At 53.7% G+C, this 14,142-nt stretch overlaps 1 long non-coding RNA gene across 1 annotated transcript; it reads left to right on the top strand.

Annotated features, from left to right (window-relative positions):
* Positions 1-7,418: 7,418 nt before the first annotated feature.
* On the top strand, positions 7,419-13,887 carry LOC142924065 (uncharacterized). The gene is made up of 6 exons (XR_012941200.1): positions 7,419-7,594; positions 8,328-8,437; positions 9,695-9,818; positions 10,354-10,449; positions 11,286-11,356; positions 11,790-13,887. It is a non-coding gene; the product is annotated as an uncharacterized LOC142924065 (long non-coding RNA).
* Positions 13,888-14,142: the final 255 nt, after the last annotated feature.

Below are 14,142 nucleotides of genomic sequence, written 5' to 3'. Positions count from 1 at the left end.
ACTCACATCCTCACCAGTCACACAATACGAAAAATACAAAAAACAACAACTGCCATTCGCCACTAAGTAGCGGTGATGTGACCACGGCGCCTGTGCCAGGCCAGGTGCACTTTGAGACCACGTGAAGTGCCGAAGGCTCACTGACAGGCGGTCACAGGTCAGACCCAGGTGCCATGAGTTGTCTGACTGAGATGACTGTGCCAACTTGCTGCATTTTAGATGCCCGGCTCAAAGGTTGTTGTCGTGAGCGTTGCTCCTCTGTTCGGACACCACTACTAACACTACTCCTAACACCACCAACACCACCACTACGAACACCACCACTACGAACACCACCACTACGAACACCACTACTACGAACACCACTACTAACACCACAATTAACACCACGAACAAAGATCCCCCGTATAGCCTTAACAGACTGTTGGGGTAAGTGCTGTCCGCGAGCACCTATGAAGGCCGCCACGGCACACGAGGGGGTGGGTAGCCAACACCACGCCCGGCCGCCTTTGTCTCCCCAGTGGCAATGTTTGCACCTCGCACCAGATACTCATTTAAGGCTGAGTCAATCTAGGGTGAGGCCCAGGACCAGTTCAGATAATCGTCACCAATGTTGACTGTGAGCGGGAATCAAACCCAGGTCGCCAGGTTCTTAGCGCAGCGCGCTAACTGCTACACTACCCCACTAACACCATCACTAACACCACTACTAACACCACCACCAATAATACCACCAACACTAACACCACCACTAAGACCACCACGAACACCACTACCAGCACCAATAATACCACCATCACTAACACCACCACGACTAACACCAGCAACAAAAATTCCACCATCACTAACACCAACAACAACAATCGCCATTCGCCACTAAGTGGCGGTGATGTCACCACGACGCTTGTGCCAGGCCATGTGCACCTTGAGGCCACGTGAAGTGTCGAACGCCCGCCCGCTGGCAGGAGGTCACGGGGCAGACCCAGGTGCCACAGGTCGACTGAGTGAGATGACTGGCTGATGCACCACCTGTGCCCCTTACTGTGCCAACTTGCTGTGCTTTAGCCATCCGGCGCTCTGCTCGTTGTTGTGAGCGTCGTTCCTGCGCTCTCCGTTGTTGTTGGAGGGCGACTGCCTCCAACTGCCCAGTAGCGTCCTTCACGAGCCTCTTCCACAGAGGCCGATCTTGACACAGCTGGTACCAGTTATCGGCAAGTCCACTCAGCTCCACATCCTGCTGTACCACATCATTCTATCTCTTCTCTAGCCCGTGCTGCGTCCCTTCAGCCCCCTCGATCCGGCCAAATAAAAGCTGCTTGGGCATGCGGTGATTGGGCATGCGGGCTACATGGCCCAGCCAACGCAGCCTTGCCTGCCGGAGGAGCTCACTGATGAGGCTTTGTCCAGATCTTTCGAGGATTTGTGAGTTCCTCACACAATCCAGCCTGGTTAAACCCAGGATTGATCAGAGGCAGGCCAGCCTCAACGTTTCTAACCGGCAAAGATGTTCCATTAGGGGGGTCCACGTTTCACAAGCGTAGGGAAGGGAGGGAATGACTGTGGCTGAGAAGACCCGAAGCTTCGTGTGGAGCGACAGACCAGGTAGCTTCCACACAGCGTTACGCAACTGCTGAAAAGATAATGCCGCTCGACTGATTCGAGTGAGACCTCTGCTGTTAAACCGGAGACGGTCATGAGCACACTGCCCAGGTATGGGAAACTTTCCACTCTCTCCACAACTGCCCCATCACCGATTGGGAGTTGTGGAGGTGGAGTGCCCGATGGTACAATATACCCAGGCAGGTGCTTCGTTTTGGTGGGGCTGATGGTAAGGCCCCACCTCTTAGTGGCACACTCCAGTTTTAGCAGCAGCGCCTCCAACTCCTCCTCTGAGTGAGCCGCAATTATCACATCATCGGCATACATAACGTGGTTGACCAATAGGGAGCCATCCCTTGACGGCATCCGGGCATTGATCAGCCTCCCACTGTATCTGTACCAGATGGAAATTCCTCCGGTACAGCTACTGAAGGCCTCACAAACTACGTGGTCGAAATAGATGTTAAATAATGTTGGAGCCAGAGGACATCCCTGTCGCACCCCAAGGTGAACAGGGAATGGCTCCGACTCCCGGCAATGTAGTTTTACCCGGGTCCGCTCACCATAATGAAGGTCCATAAAGATCGTGAGCAGCGGGTCAGGGACTCCGAAAGCACGAAGAACCCAGAGCCCAGGCCTACTGATGGTGTCATAGGCCTTTACCAGGCCAATAAAGCAGAGATGTAGGTCTTGTTGGAATTCCCTACACCTCTGCTTTAGCAAACGGACAGAAAATATGGCATCTGTGCAGGACCACCCTTTCCTGAAACCACAGTGGGGCTCCGCAAGCCTCTCCTCAGCATGCCTGGTAAGGCAGTGTTGAATAATCCTTGCCAGGACCTTTCCCGGCACACTGAGGAGTGAGATGCCCCTGTAGTTGTTACAGTCTGTGCGGTCTCCCTTCTTAAAGATGGGGACCACCATGGCATCCAATCACCTCACTTACACCACCATCACTAATACCACCAACACCACCATCACTAACACCAGTAACACCACCACTATCACCACTACTAACAACCACAATCACTAACACCACCATCACTAACACAACTAACACCACCACCATCACGAGCACCCCCACCACTAATACCACCAACATTAACACCACCACTCCTCCCCCTGCCAGTATGGGACACCAAAGACAAAGATCCCCGTAGAGACTTAACAGGCTGTAGGGGCAAGTGCTGTTAGCCAGCAGTACGTATGAAGGCCGGCACGACACACGAGGGGGTTGGATTGCCAGCACCACGCCCGGCCGCCTTTGTCTCCCCAGTGGCGATCTTTACACACCACACCAGGTACTCATTCGAGGTTGAGTCGATCTAGGGGAGGCCCAGCACCGGTTCAGATAATCGTTACTGCTGTTGGCCTTTAGAGGGAATCCAACTCGGGGTCGCCGGGTTCATAGCACGGCGCGCTGTCAGCTCTACGACCGTTCCACACACACACAGACTCACACAGAGCCTCGCACACATACAGACTCACACACACAGAGACTCACACAGACTCACACACACACACACAGACTCACACAGAGACTCACACACACAGAGACTCACACAGAGACTCACACACACACACAGAGACTCACACACACACAGACACAGAGACTCACACACACACAGAGACTCACACATACAAAGAGTCACACACACACACAGACTCACACATACAGAGAGTCACACAGAGAGTCACACACACAGAGACTCACACAGAGAGTCACACACACAGAGAGTCTCACACACAGAGCCTCACACACAGACTCACACAGAGAGACTCACACACACACAGACTCACACAGAGAGACTCACACACACACAGAGACTCACACACACACAGACTCATATAGAAAGCCTCACACACACACAGACTTGCACAGAGAGACTCACACCACCACCGCCACCACTCACCCACAGCTCGGTTCCACTCCTGCTCTGGGGTCGGTCCGCGTCTCTCTAACGGCCAAACTGCCAGTCGGAAGCACGTGGCGCGAGAGGCGGGGGTGGTCCAAGGTAACCACGCCCCCCGTGACGTCAGAGCAATGAGCTCCTCCCCCTCACACCTGAGCTCCTCCCCCCCTGCCCCCCCTCGCGACCACCCCCCATGGTCCGCCATTTCTCTCCCCCTCGCTACCCCCCTGCCCCCCCTGGTGACCCCCCTTCCCCCCCCGCCCCTCCACATTCGCAACCCCCCATGCCCCCTCACAACCCCCCATGCCCCCTCACAACCCCCCATGCCCCCTCACAACCCCCCATGCCCCCCCTTTTTCTCCACCTAACGAACCCCCTCTATGCTCCCCCTCACCCCCCCCTTGCCCTCCCTGCCCTCCCCCTCGTGACCCGCCCCTCACCCCCCATGCCCCGCCCCCCTCCCCCGCTGCTACTTCCGGTCAGGCAGGGGGCGAGTGGAGGCGGCGCGCGCTGTGGATTGTGGGTGGCGATCGGCTGATTTGGATTCCCGCTCACGGCCACCGTCAGTGGCTCGCGAAAGCTTCTGAAGCTGCGGCTCGCTGGGCCTCCTCTACGTCGACTCAGCCTGAAGGTGAGAACCTCGCGCGGTGTGCACACATCAGCAGTGGCGGCGGTGGTGGGGGGAGACAGAGGAGGAGGCGCCTGGCCCACAACCGTCACGTCCTAGACGCCTGCTGAGTTCACGGCGCTGCTTCAAGCAGAGCCCGGCCCTGCTGCTGCTGATGATGAGGCGCTGACGGTGGAAACCGGCCCCAGAGTGGCCCTCGTGTTGAGCCATAGCTGATGAGAGGCACTCCCAGACTGCCGTGTGTTTTTATCCCTGGAGGGACGGGTTTGTTGTGGAGGCGAATCGCCTGCTGCTGGAAAAGGCATCCACTAGAGGCCGCTATATAGAGGTATTTGGTCTACTCTTCCACGCTGGTCCGGACGTGTTTGAGCAAAGTGGCCATGCCCACACTTTACCCCATCACACGCAGGGCGTTAGCTCGCTGGACTTGCAATGCAGAGGTGCAGGTTAGATTTCATTCCCACTCACATACCCACCGACACTCACTCAGCCACCTACTCAGCCACTCTCTGGGCATCTATGAAAAAGAGCTTCATAGCTCATCGGATTCCTCCAGCAAAAACATACTGATTCTCACCCACCCACTCAGCCATTCACCCACCCACTCTGGCACTCATCCACTCACCAATTCACTCAGCCACCCACTCGGCCACCCACTCAGCCACCCACTCTCTCACCCACTTCGTCACCGGTCACCCACTGCCACCCACCCACTTGGTCACCGGTCACCCACTGCCACCCACCCACTTAGTCACCGGTCACCCACTGCCACCGGTCACTCACTCTGCCACCGGTCACTCACTCTGCCACCCACCCACTCTCTCACCAACCCACCGACTCTCTTGCCAACCCACCGACTCTCTCGCCAACCCATCCACTCACCCACAGGGAGACACAAGGAGACAAGGGGACCCACATGGTGTGAGAGTGTATCAGCATCATTGTGGTTGTTGTGGTGGTTATGTTGGTTGTTATGGTTGTGGTGGTTATGGTTATATTTGTGGCAGTAGTGTTTATACTTGTGGTTATGTAGCTGGTGGCTATGATTATATTTGTGGTTACGGCGATTATGGTCGCAGTGATTGTGATTATATTTGTTGTGGTTATAACCCGCGATGTATTTCGTCGAGGATGGATGCCGCCGCGTGCAGGAGTTGGGCGAGGCGGGAGTGAGCCACCTGAAGCGCCCTCTCCGACGGTGGTGAGCCGCCGGGCGGCCGGGCAGTGAGCAGCTCGGCCGGCGTCGCTTCTCCTCCCCCTTCCGGGGCTGCCAACCCCAGTGGTGTTGAGTCGTCCTCCTCTTCCACTGGAGCCCTGGTACGAGTTTTTCTTCGCGTCTCCATTATAGCGATTCATCTTACTATTTGGCTACTTCTGACGCCAGTTGTAGTGGGTGGAACGGAGAGCGAGACTTCTTACCGAAAGAACCAAAGAGTATGAACTTATATGGTTTATTTCATCTATTTTTAGTGGTTTGCTACCATTCCCTTTGCACTCCTATCGTTTTTGTATTGTTTGTTGTGACGTTATGACCCCGTGCCCCCTACTGGCACATCTTTGATCAAAGAGCTTTATAGCTCATTGGATTCCTCCAGCACAGAATCAATACCGATTCTGATGAGACCGGAACGAACACGTTTGAATCGAATCGCGTACTTCGCTTTACTAAAATAGTTGTGGAATCGATTCTTGTGGAATCTGTTCTCGTGGAATCGAATCATCGATATTAATTACAGAGATTCACCATCGATATTAATTACAGACATTAATCAACGACGTCGCTAGGAGTATCGTGGTGCCGCTCTGCAAACCTTCGGGCTACTATCAAAGGTTTGTTCATCAAGCCATCCAGATATATAAACACAGACATAACTTCAACCGAGAAGATGGATACAAATTGAGTAATCATTGGAAGAATGTTATTAACCAGGTAAAACCTTAACTGCTTTATGGTGTTGCCTTAACTTTCCGCATCTCTAATTTCTTAAGTTTCCCACTCCCAGCCCCGCTCTCTTCAGCACTCCCCTCCTCATACCCCCCCTCTCTATCTCTCCTCCCTGATCCTCCCCCCTTCTCTTACCTATATAGTCTCTTGTTTACAGCAGCTCTTTTGCCCACGTCGGCAATTGTTTCTTGCTGTGGTTTGTCCCACCTGATGATGGACGCTTGTGTTGTGCCCGAAACGTCGTGATTTAATTTATTTTATATTTTATGCCTATGTGACTTTACCGAAAGAACCAAAGAGTATAGCCCAAGAGAGTTTGTGTAGGTTGGAGCGGTAGTGTAGCACAGTAGGGGGCACAGGTGGTGCATCGGCCAGTCATCTCAGTCAAGCAACCAATGGCAACCTGGGTCTGTCTGTCTGTGACCTCCTGCTGCCAGCGGGCGTTCGACGCTTCATGTGGCCTTAACCTGCACGTAGCCTGGCACGAGCGCCGTGGTGACATCTCCACCACTTCGTGGCGAATGGCGGTTGTTGTTTATGGTCGTCTCGCGATTAGCACTACGCTGCACTACTAACCCAGCGACCCGAGTTCAATTCCCGCTCACGGCCAACACTGGTGACGATTCCGTTCCTGGGCCTCCCCTTGGTCAACTCAGCCTCAAATGAGTACCTGGTGCGTTGTGTAAACATCGCCACTGGGGAATTTAAGGCGGCCGGATGTGGTGCTGGCCACCTACCCCCCTTCGTGTATCAAAGGTGCTGCTCGTTAACAGCACTTGCACCCGACAGTCCTGTCGAAGGCTACATGGGGGATCTTTGTCTTTGTTTGGTGGTGCAGCTGAGGAGGCGCAACTGCACGGCGAGTACCTCTACCGCAAGGCGCAGGAGGCCAAGAAGGTCCTCGTAGAGGAGAAGGCGCGGCTCAAGAGGGCGCTCGATGGTAACGGGCGGCGAGACGGATCTAGAGATGGGCTCGCGACGACAAGACAGACGAGAGACAGCGAGACAGACTAGAGACGTTGAGACACGCAAGACAGACTAGAGACGGATCTAGAGACAATGAGACACGCAAGACGGACTAAGATGGGACAAGACGGTCTGACAATACAGGCGAGAAGACAACCGCGCGTTGGAAAGCGTTTCCGAATGAATCCATGCGTGCGCATGATTTTTCTTCCTTGTTAATTCTCCCCTGCCCGCCCCCCACCCACTGCCCCCTGTCCCCCTGACGTCGTCACCGAAGAAAACCTGGTGCTGCCTACGGACCTGCGGTGGGAGGCGCTTGAACTCCAGAAGGCCGTGGAGTTCGACCAGGGAGGGGAGGGTGATCTCACATCCCTCACCATCACGTCTCCTCGCATCTCTCTCTCTCTTCCTTCCCGCGAGACTCCCGAGGCAGAGGGATAAGCGTCGCGCGTCTCCGCCCGCTAGACACGCCGAGTCGGCGCGCATCCCCGGCTCGCCGTCGGTCCTTCCTGCCAAGCGGTGGCACCGTGTTTTGCCGCGGAGGTTCGCGGTTCGAGAACGGCGGGCCCTCAACCCCCCCCCCCCCCCCCCCCCACCGGTTTAATGGGTTTAATGCTGCAGTTGCGTTGACCGTAAATACTGCACGGCGATTGCTTCCCAAGTGGACTTTGAAAAATCCCGTGGCGTGAACGTGGAAAAAGAGTCGGCCGTGTGTGTGTGATGGCTGGCGTAAATTTTTGTGGAATGTCAAATGAAGGCCGTGGTCACCACATAACGTGTGCTTCTGGAGCAGTCTTCCTTCTGGAGCGGTCTTCCTTACAATATTAGGAAGCCACTGGAGCTTTGCACTTTTAAATCATCGTCTAGATTGACAAACTCATTTCTTGAGAACTACTTTTTGTGGTTAGTTTGTCACACTTCCGATTACCACGGTTGGCTACGTGCTGTAACAAAGAGGTTTAACATGCACTGACGCACTCATTCACTCACTCATCATTTCACTCAATTTACCCACTCACCTGCCATATCACCCACCCACTCTTGCAATTGGGACTCATCCAGGTCTCATTATTGCTCAGCTCGCTACACAAAATCAACGCGATCACTGCAGAGTGATATTCTCAACCATTCCTGGTCGCTCCTTCCATCCATCCACCCACACACACACCTTCACTCACCTGCACGGTGAAGTATGGCAAATGATAACCTACCCTCTCCGTCCCCCCTGCCCCATCTACCACCTCTTTCTATCCACCCCCCCCCCCCGTGTCAGTAGGAGTGAGCAGCCACATGGATGACGAGTACTGCTGAGCCGGCGTGAAGGACCCACACATCATGGCGACGACCTCACGCGACCCCAGCTCCCTCCTCAAGCAGTTCATCAAGGTGCGGGCACGGGGTCACAGGGGCTACAGGGTTTGGGGTCACACGAGGAATGTGGGTCCTCGTGTATTGCATGTGTACAAGCGCGCAAAGACAGAGGTCCCCCATATAGCCTTAACAGGTTTTTGGGACAGGTGCTGTTTGCGTGGGTGTAGGTGGCTAGCACCACAACTGGCCACCTTTATCTCTCTGGTAATGATGTTTAAACACCGCACTAGGTACTCGTTTGAGGCTGAGTTGATCTAGGGGAGGCCCAGGACCAGTTCAGATAATCGCCACTGGTGTTGGCCATGAACGGAAATAAACCTCGGGTCACTAGGTTTGTGGGGCAGCATGCTAACTGCTAAATTACCGCACACACACACGTGTTCTCTATCGGCTTTAGAATCAGTTTCTTGCACCTCACACGAGTCGTGTCGACCAATCATCGGGCTTGTGCAGTGTGAGACAACTCGCATCCGTTGAGTTAACCAGAAGAAATCTGGTTGTTGATGAAAGGTGGAGGCTGTGTGGGGGGGGGGGGGGGTCGTAAGTGGTGGAGCGTTGGACACTTTGGTTTGGTGCATGCAGCTTTTGTCAACTTCATTCCTCGCGATTCAGTCCGCCTTTTCGCGATGACCGATCCCTTCCATTCATCGAAAATGTATCTACTGTAGCACTACGCACGGTCGGTGGTCACGGAAAGATGTACCATTGGGGGCGCCACTGTGGCGAGATGTTAACTCCCTCACCTGGTATACAGGAGGTCGCAGGTTCAATCCTGACCCTGATGCCTGCTGTATATTTGGAGTTGCGTGCCTCTTTCCGAGGAGTCGCGTGGATTTCTCTCCAGGTCCTCCGGTTTTTCCCTCCGCATTTAGAATCAACGTCCGTTTAAGAGTATTTGGCTGCTATAAATTTCCACATGGCGATAAGCCACTTAGTTGAGCTATGATTTGTGGCCAGGTCGCTTCTGGAAAAGAGCTGCATAGCTCAGTGGGCCTTACCTGGTAAAATAAAAATAGTAAAGTTTTTCCAATGGTGCATCCCAGTTGTGCCAACACGGGGTTTGGCGACCCTGTATACCGGCACGGCTCGGCTCGGCTTCCGCAATGGAAAAAACAAACAACACAACCCGAGTCGGATACAGTGGGGGGGCGGGGAAGTGGGGGGGCGAACGCAGCGTGGCCGGGAAGGACGCCGGTGGGAAGAGCGGACTCGGCGTGTGACCGCTTGCTGTCATGTTACCACACCACCACCACCATCCCACCACCACCGCAGGAGAAGAAGCTGATCCTGCCGAACGCTCAGCCGATGAACCACGGAGGCCACAAGCTGCAGGCGCTGGTGTGGGCGTGCTGCGCCAACGCCGTCAACGACTTCATCGTCCTGCATGAGCACCGCGGTATGCCAGGCACGCGCACGCACCGCAGTCGACAAAGCTCCTCCGTGTAGCCTTTAACAGGCTGTCAGGGCAAATGCTGTTTGTCGAGCGACCTACGAAGGCCGGCAGGGCACACGGCGGGGTGGGTGGTGTGGTCATTACCGCATCTGGCCCCTTTTGTCTCCCCACTGTCGATGCTTGGACACACCGGAAATCGAAGTCAGGTCACCGGATTTGTAGTGTAATGAGATAGCCACTCCGCTCCCTCTCCCCGGTGTGATGCATGGTGTGACGTGTGTGATGCGGTGCAACAGACGGGGATGGAGGTGTATTTAGCTGTGCGTACGATGTGCGGTGTGTAGTATGACGCTGCAGACATGGAATTGTGGTGTTTTAACTGTGTATGTGGTGTGATGTGGTATGATGCCGCAGATGGAAGGGCAGTCTGTTTAACTCTCCAGTACAGTCTGTGTGACACCTGTGGTGTGTCTAACTTTCCGGCATGCTGTTCATGTGACACGTGGTACGATGCCACGGTGTACTTGACACTCTCGAGCGTGGTGATGCGGCACGACATCCGGACATGGACATGATGTCCGAGGCATTCCAACACCTCGTGATGCACAACTTCACGTCGCGACTCGGAAAGAGGGTGCGTGCGGGCACCGTGCCAGTCTCACCCACATCTTCCTCCCCCATCCCCAAAGCACAAAGATCCCTCGTATAGACTATAACCCTTTCTCATTTCCATGATGTACATATACGTCGTCGAAACGGAACCGTAAGAAAAACTCAAGTACGTCTTCTGACCTGAAGACATACCTTTTGCTCCCATAAGACTATGCGGGAGGGCGTGTGGCACAGTTTTGTTCCATAGAGTGCCGGTCGTGTCACTACGGTTCTCTGCGGTGAGGGCAACGCCTTTTAAAAACAGCAGCGCTACGCCTCTATAAATAAAATTAACGCCGAGCCGCTCGCGCGTACCGAGATTCAGCGGTGAACGTGACACCTACCACCCGGCAACTTGCAGATGTCTCGGAATGGGAAAGAGTGAGCAGACTTTTGGGCCAGGTGCTGTGTGTCCGCCTGTATATTCGGAGTTTGCATGTTCTCCTCCTGGTCACTTTGATTTTTCTCCGGGTCCTCCGGGTTTTTCCCTACACATTTAGAAACTTGAATTTCGAGTATTTTGCTGCTATACATTTTTATGTGAAAAAGAGCTACATAGCTCAGTGGTAAAATAAAAATAGTTTCGTTTTACTTTAGTTTTCGAGCAACAGCACAGAGTTTTTATTTAACGCCATCTCTGAAGCTGAAGGCGCGTAATGTTGTTCATTTGCTAATGCATCCGCAGTTTTAAACAGGGTGGCCGCTGGCCTCTAACTGGCAAACGTCTGCGAGGACACGTAATGAGAGTCCAGCGCCGTCCGTGTGACTTGCCGCGACCCCTCCCGTGACTTCTGTGCCCCCCTTCCCCCCTCCCAACAGGCACAACGTCTACAAGCGCGACGGCAAGGACATCGAGTTGAAGGAGGTGGGACCGTGATTCGAGATGGAGCGTAAGTCTGCCTGACACATTGTTACTCGTCTCCACTTTACACCCCTGCAGAGGCGGTGGAAATTCCACATTCCTTGTGGACTTCCCTACGAAGTGGTTGTAAATTTTATCGACCCCTGAGAGGATGATGGGCTGAATGTAAGAGTCTAGCCTCGGGCTAGGTGGCCCGCGGGTGACTTGTAGAGCGGATCGGAACTTGAGTCGGTGGGGTCGCTGCTCTGGTCGCATTCGCTGTACCGTGACCCGACTCGCATTTCCCCACCCCGGATGCGATGTGTAAATTCAAAGATGATCGGATGTAATGCTGGCCACCCACACCCACCCCTTGGTGTGCCGTGCTGGCTTTCCTACATGCTAACACACGAACAGCGCTTTTCCCACGCCGTCTGTTAAAGGCTGCATGGGGGGGATCTTTGCTTTTATGTGTCGCGCAGTCTATGAGATTAAACTGGGCACGCTGGACAACGCGGCCACCGCCGAGGTGGAGTGGCCTTGGCGACCGTACATGAACACGGCGAAGAAGAGGAAGTTCCTGAGCGTGGATTGAGGGAGGGGAGCGACTTCCCCCCCCCCCCATGGGCCTGGGGGGAGGGGCATTGGGGGGGGGGGTTTGTCCCTGGAAAGCCGGAGTTGGAGTCGAACCTCGCGGCGCTCTCCGCCGAGGCTCGAGACGTTGAGGAGAGGTCGCCGCGTGGATAGGGCAGTGCGTGAATCTCTGTTCCAACCGTCGTCACACACGCGCATCATACGCGTCACACACACATTGCGGATGTACATTTATCAAACACAAACATGCACATCGTCGCATGCGTCGCACACAGAAGCATACAATTGCACAAAAAGACAAAGGTACTCCGTATCGCCGTTAACAGATTGCTGGGGCAAGTGCTGTTAACGGGTAGCACCTATGATGGCCGGCATGGCACAGAAGTGGTTGTGTGGCCAGCCCCACGTCTGGCTGCCTTTGTCCTCCCCAGTTTTGCGATGTTATACACACCCCACACCACGTACTCAGATGGCTGAGTTCGTAGTGCGCTAACTGCTGCACCACCGCTCCCCAAACGGTGTACATACACGCGTACACAAAACGAAACATTAACATTTATTTAAGTAACAAAAAAGAAAATACCAAGTCAGGCAGATGGAGAAAGTGGTGTGTCGCCGTGCACAGCACCGCTCTCGTAGCTACTCACCTAGGGTGGGAGCTCTTGGCTTCAATGCCACCCGGGATGTTTAGATGTGAAAACCTGCCATAATTAATATTTTTGGGAAGTCACAAGCGCCTTAAGTTGCATCTCATCTCGACCATTTTAATGGGCACCCCCCCCCTGTAGCTGTCCCCCTGTGGCACAAAATAAACTAACAAAACTAATCTCTTTTTATTTTACCAGGTAAGGCCCACTCAGCTGTATAGCTCTCTTTCAGGAACGACCGGGCCACAAATGAAAGCGCTATAAAGTGGCTTGTCACGCAGAAATATATAGCAGCCAAATACTTTTAAACGCATGTTTCTAAATGTGGAGGGAAAAACCGAAGGACCCAGAGAAAAATCCACGCGGTCACGGGGAGAACATGCAAACTCCAGATATACAGGCGTCGGGATTTAACCCACGACCTCTATACCAGGCGAGGCCCCAAGGTGAATCAGCACTTGGCCTGCGAGCGGGTATTATTAGTCTGTCAGTAGGGGGTAATGATTCCGGATTTCAGTCTCAATTGAAACTGAAATCTGGAACACTTTTGTCATATTTTGCTCGTATAAGTGTGTTCATAAAATACAAGTTTGGTCATTGAGAGAGTTATAAATGTCCTATACGCATTTCATGTTTATTGTGTTTATTGTATTTAATGTATGAAGAAAATACAATTTTGTATATGCTACAGTATGTTTCACACGTTATTCAGTGACACTGCATATGACGGGCAATGTTTGGGGCAATCGGCCTTCAACATGGAAAATACATAGAGGCCACATGACCCGTGGCCACCGCCACTTCAACCGTGGCCCCACCACTTCAACCGTGGCCCCATTGGCACGTTGATGTGTGGCTCTGCCTTCACCTGTGGTGAGAATGAGACCAGAAAAATTACAGGAGGCCGACTCCATATGAGTCCGTCACGCTCTGGATCTCGCTAATGGGACGTCGGATGAAAATAAAGCATGGAAGCGACAAGTTTCTTCTCTGGCGAGGACATTCCCACAAGATTGCCACCTTTCCCAATTAATGGAATTTTCCCCAACATCACCCTGATCCAAACCAGCGGGAGCTGAAATCTTCCAGAAGGTTCAGGATTTATTGGTACAATCGTTCGGATGTTGGTGTCCGCATGGACTTGCATTTAAAACCCCCGGTCCGCTTGACGTCTTTTAAACAATACCTGTGGTCGGGTCCGCTCCCCCACCTTTCTATCCCCTGCTTTTTTTTTTATAACCGGTGTAGTATATGTTGACGGTGTGTGCGTGTATCACAACGCGATGTAACCGGGCCCTCGAATTGCCTCAAGAAATGAATAAACAACACCTGTCGCTTTGCTGTTGTGATGTCACCACGAGGCGCCGAATGACGGTGGGACGGCGTCGTCGCACTCGTCGAGCGGACAAGGGCTCCGTGAAATGACGGTGCGGATTGCGCCAAGCGTATAGAGGTCGCCGATTGCACGCCGCTGTGGCTCAAACACTCGTGGGTCCACCTCAAAGTTCCTGTGCCCATTTGAACCTCATTGCCTGCGATGATGCTGCTGCTGCCATGGAAGAACACACGTGGCGCCCTCTTGTCTCTCCATGTT

This window comes from Petromyzon marinus, chromosome 8, assembly GCF_048934315.1.
Source record: "Petromyzon marinus isolate PM22_M1 ecotype Great Lakes invasive population chromosome 8, UKy_Petmar_22M1.pri1.0, whole genome shotgun sequence".
In the NCBI taxonomy this organism is placed as follows: domain Eukaryota; kingdom Metazoa; phylum Chordata; class Hyperoartia; order Petromyzontiformes; family Petromyzontidae; genus Petromyzon; species Petromyzon marinus.
This window is presented reverse-complemented; position numbering and strand designations above follow the sequence as displayed.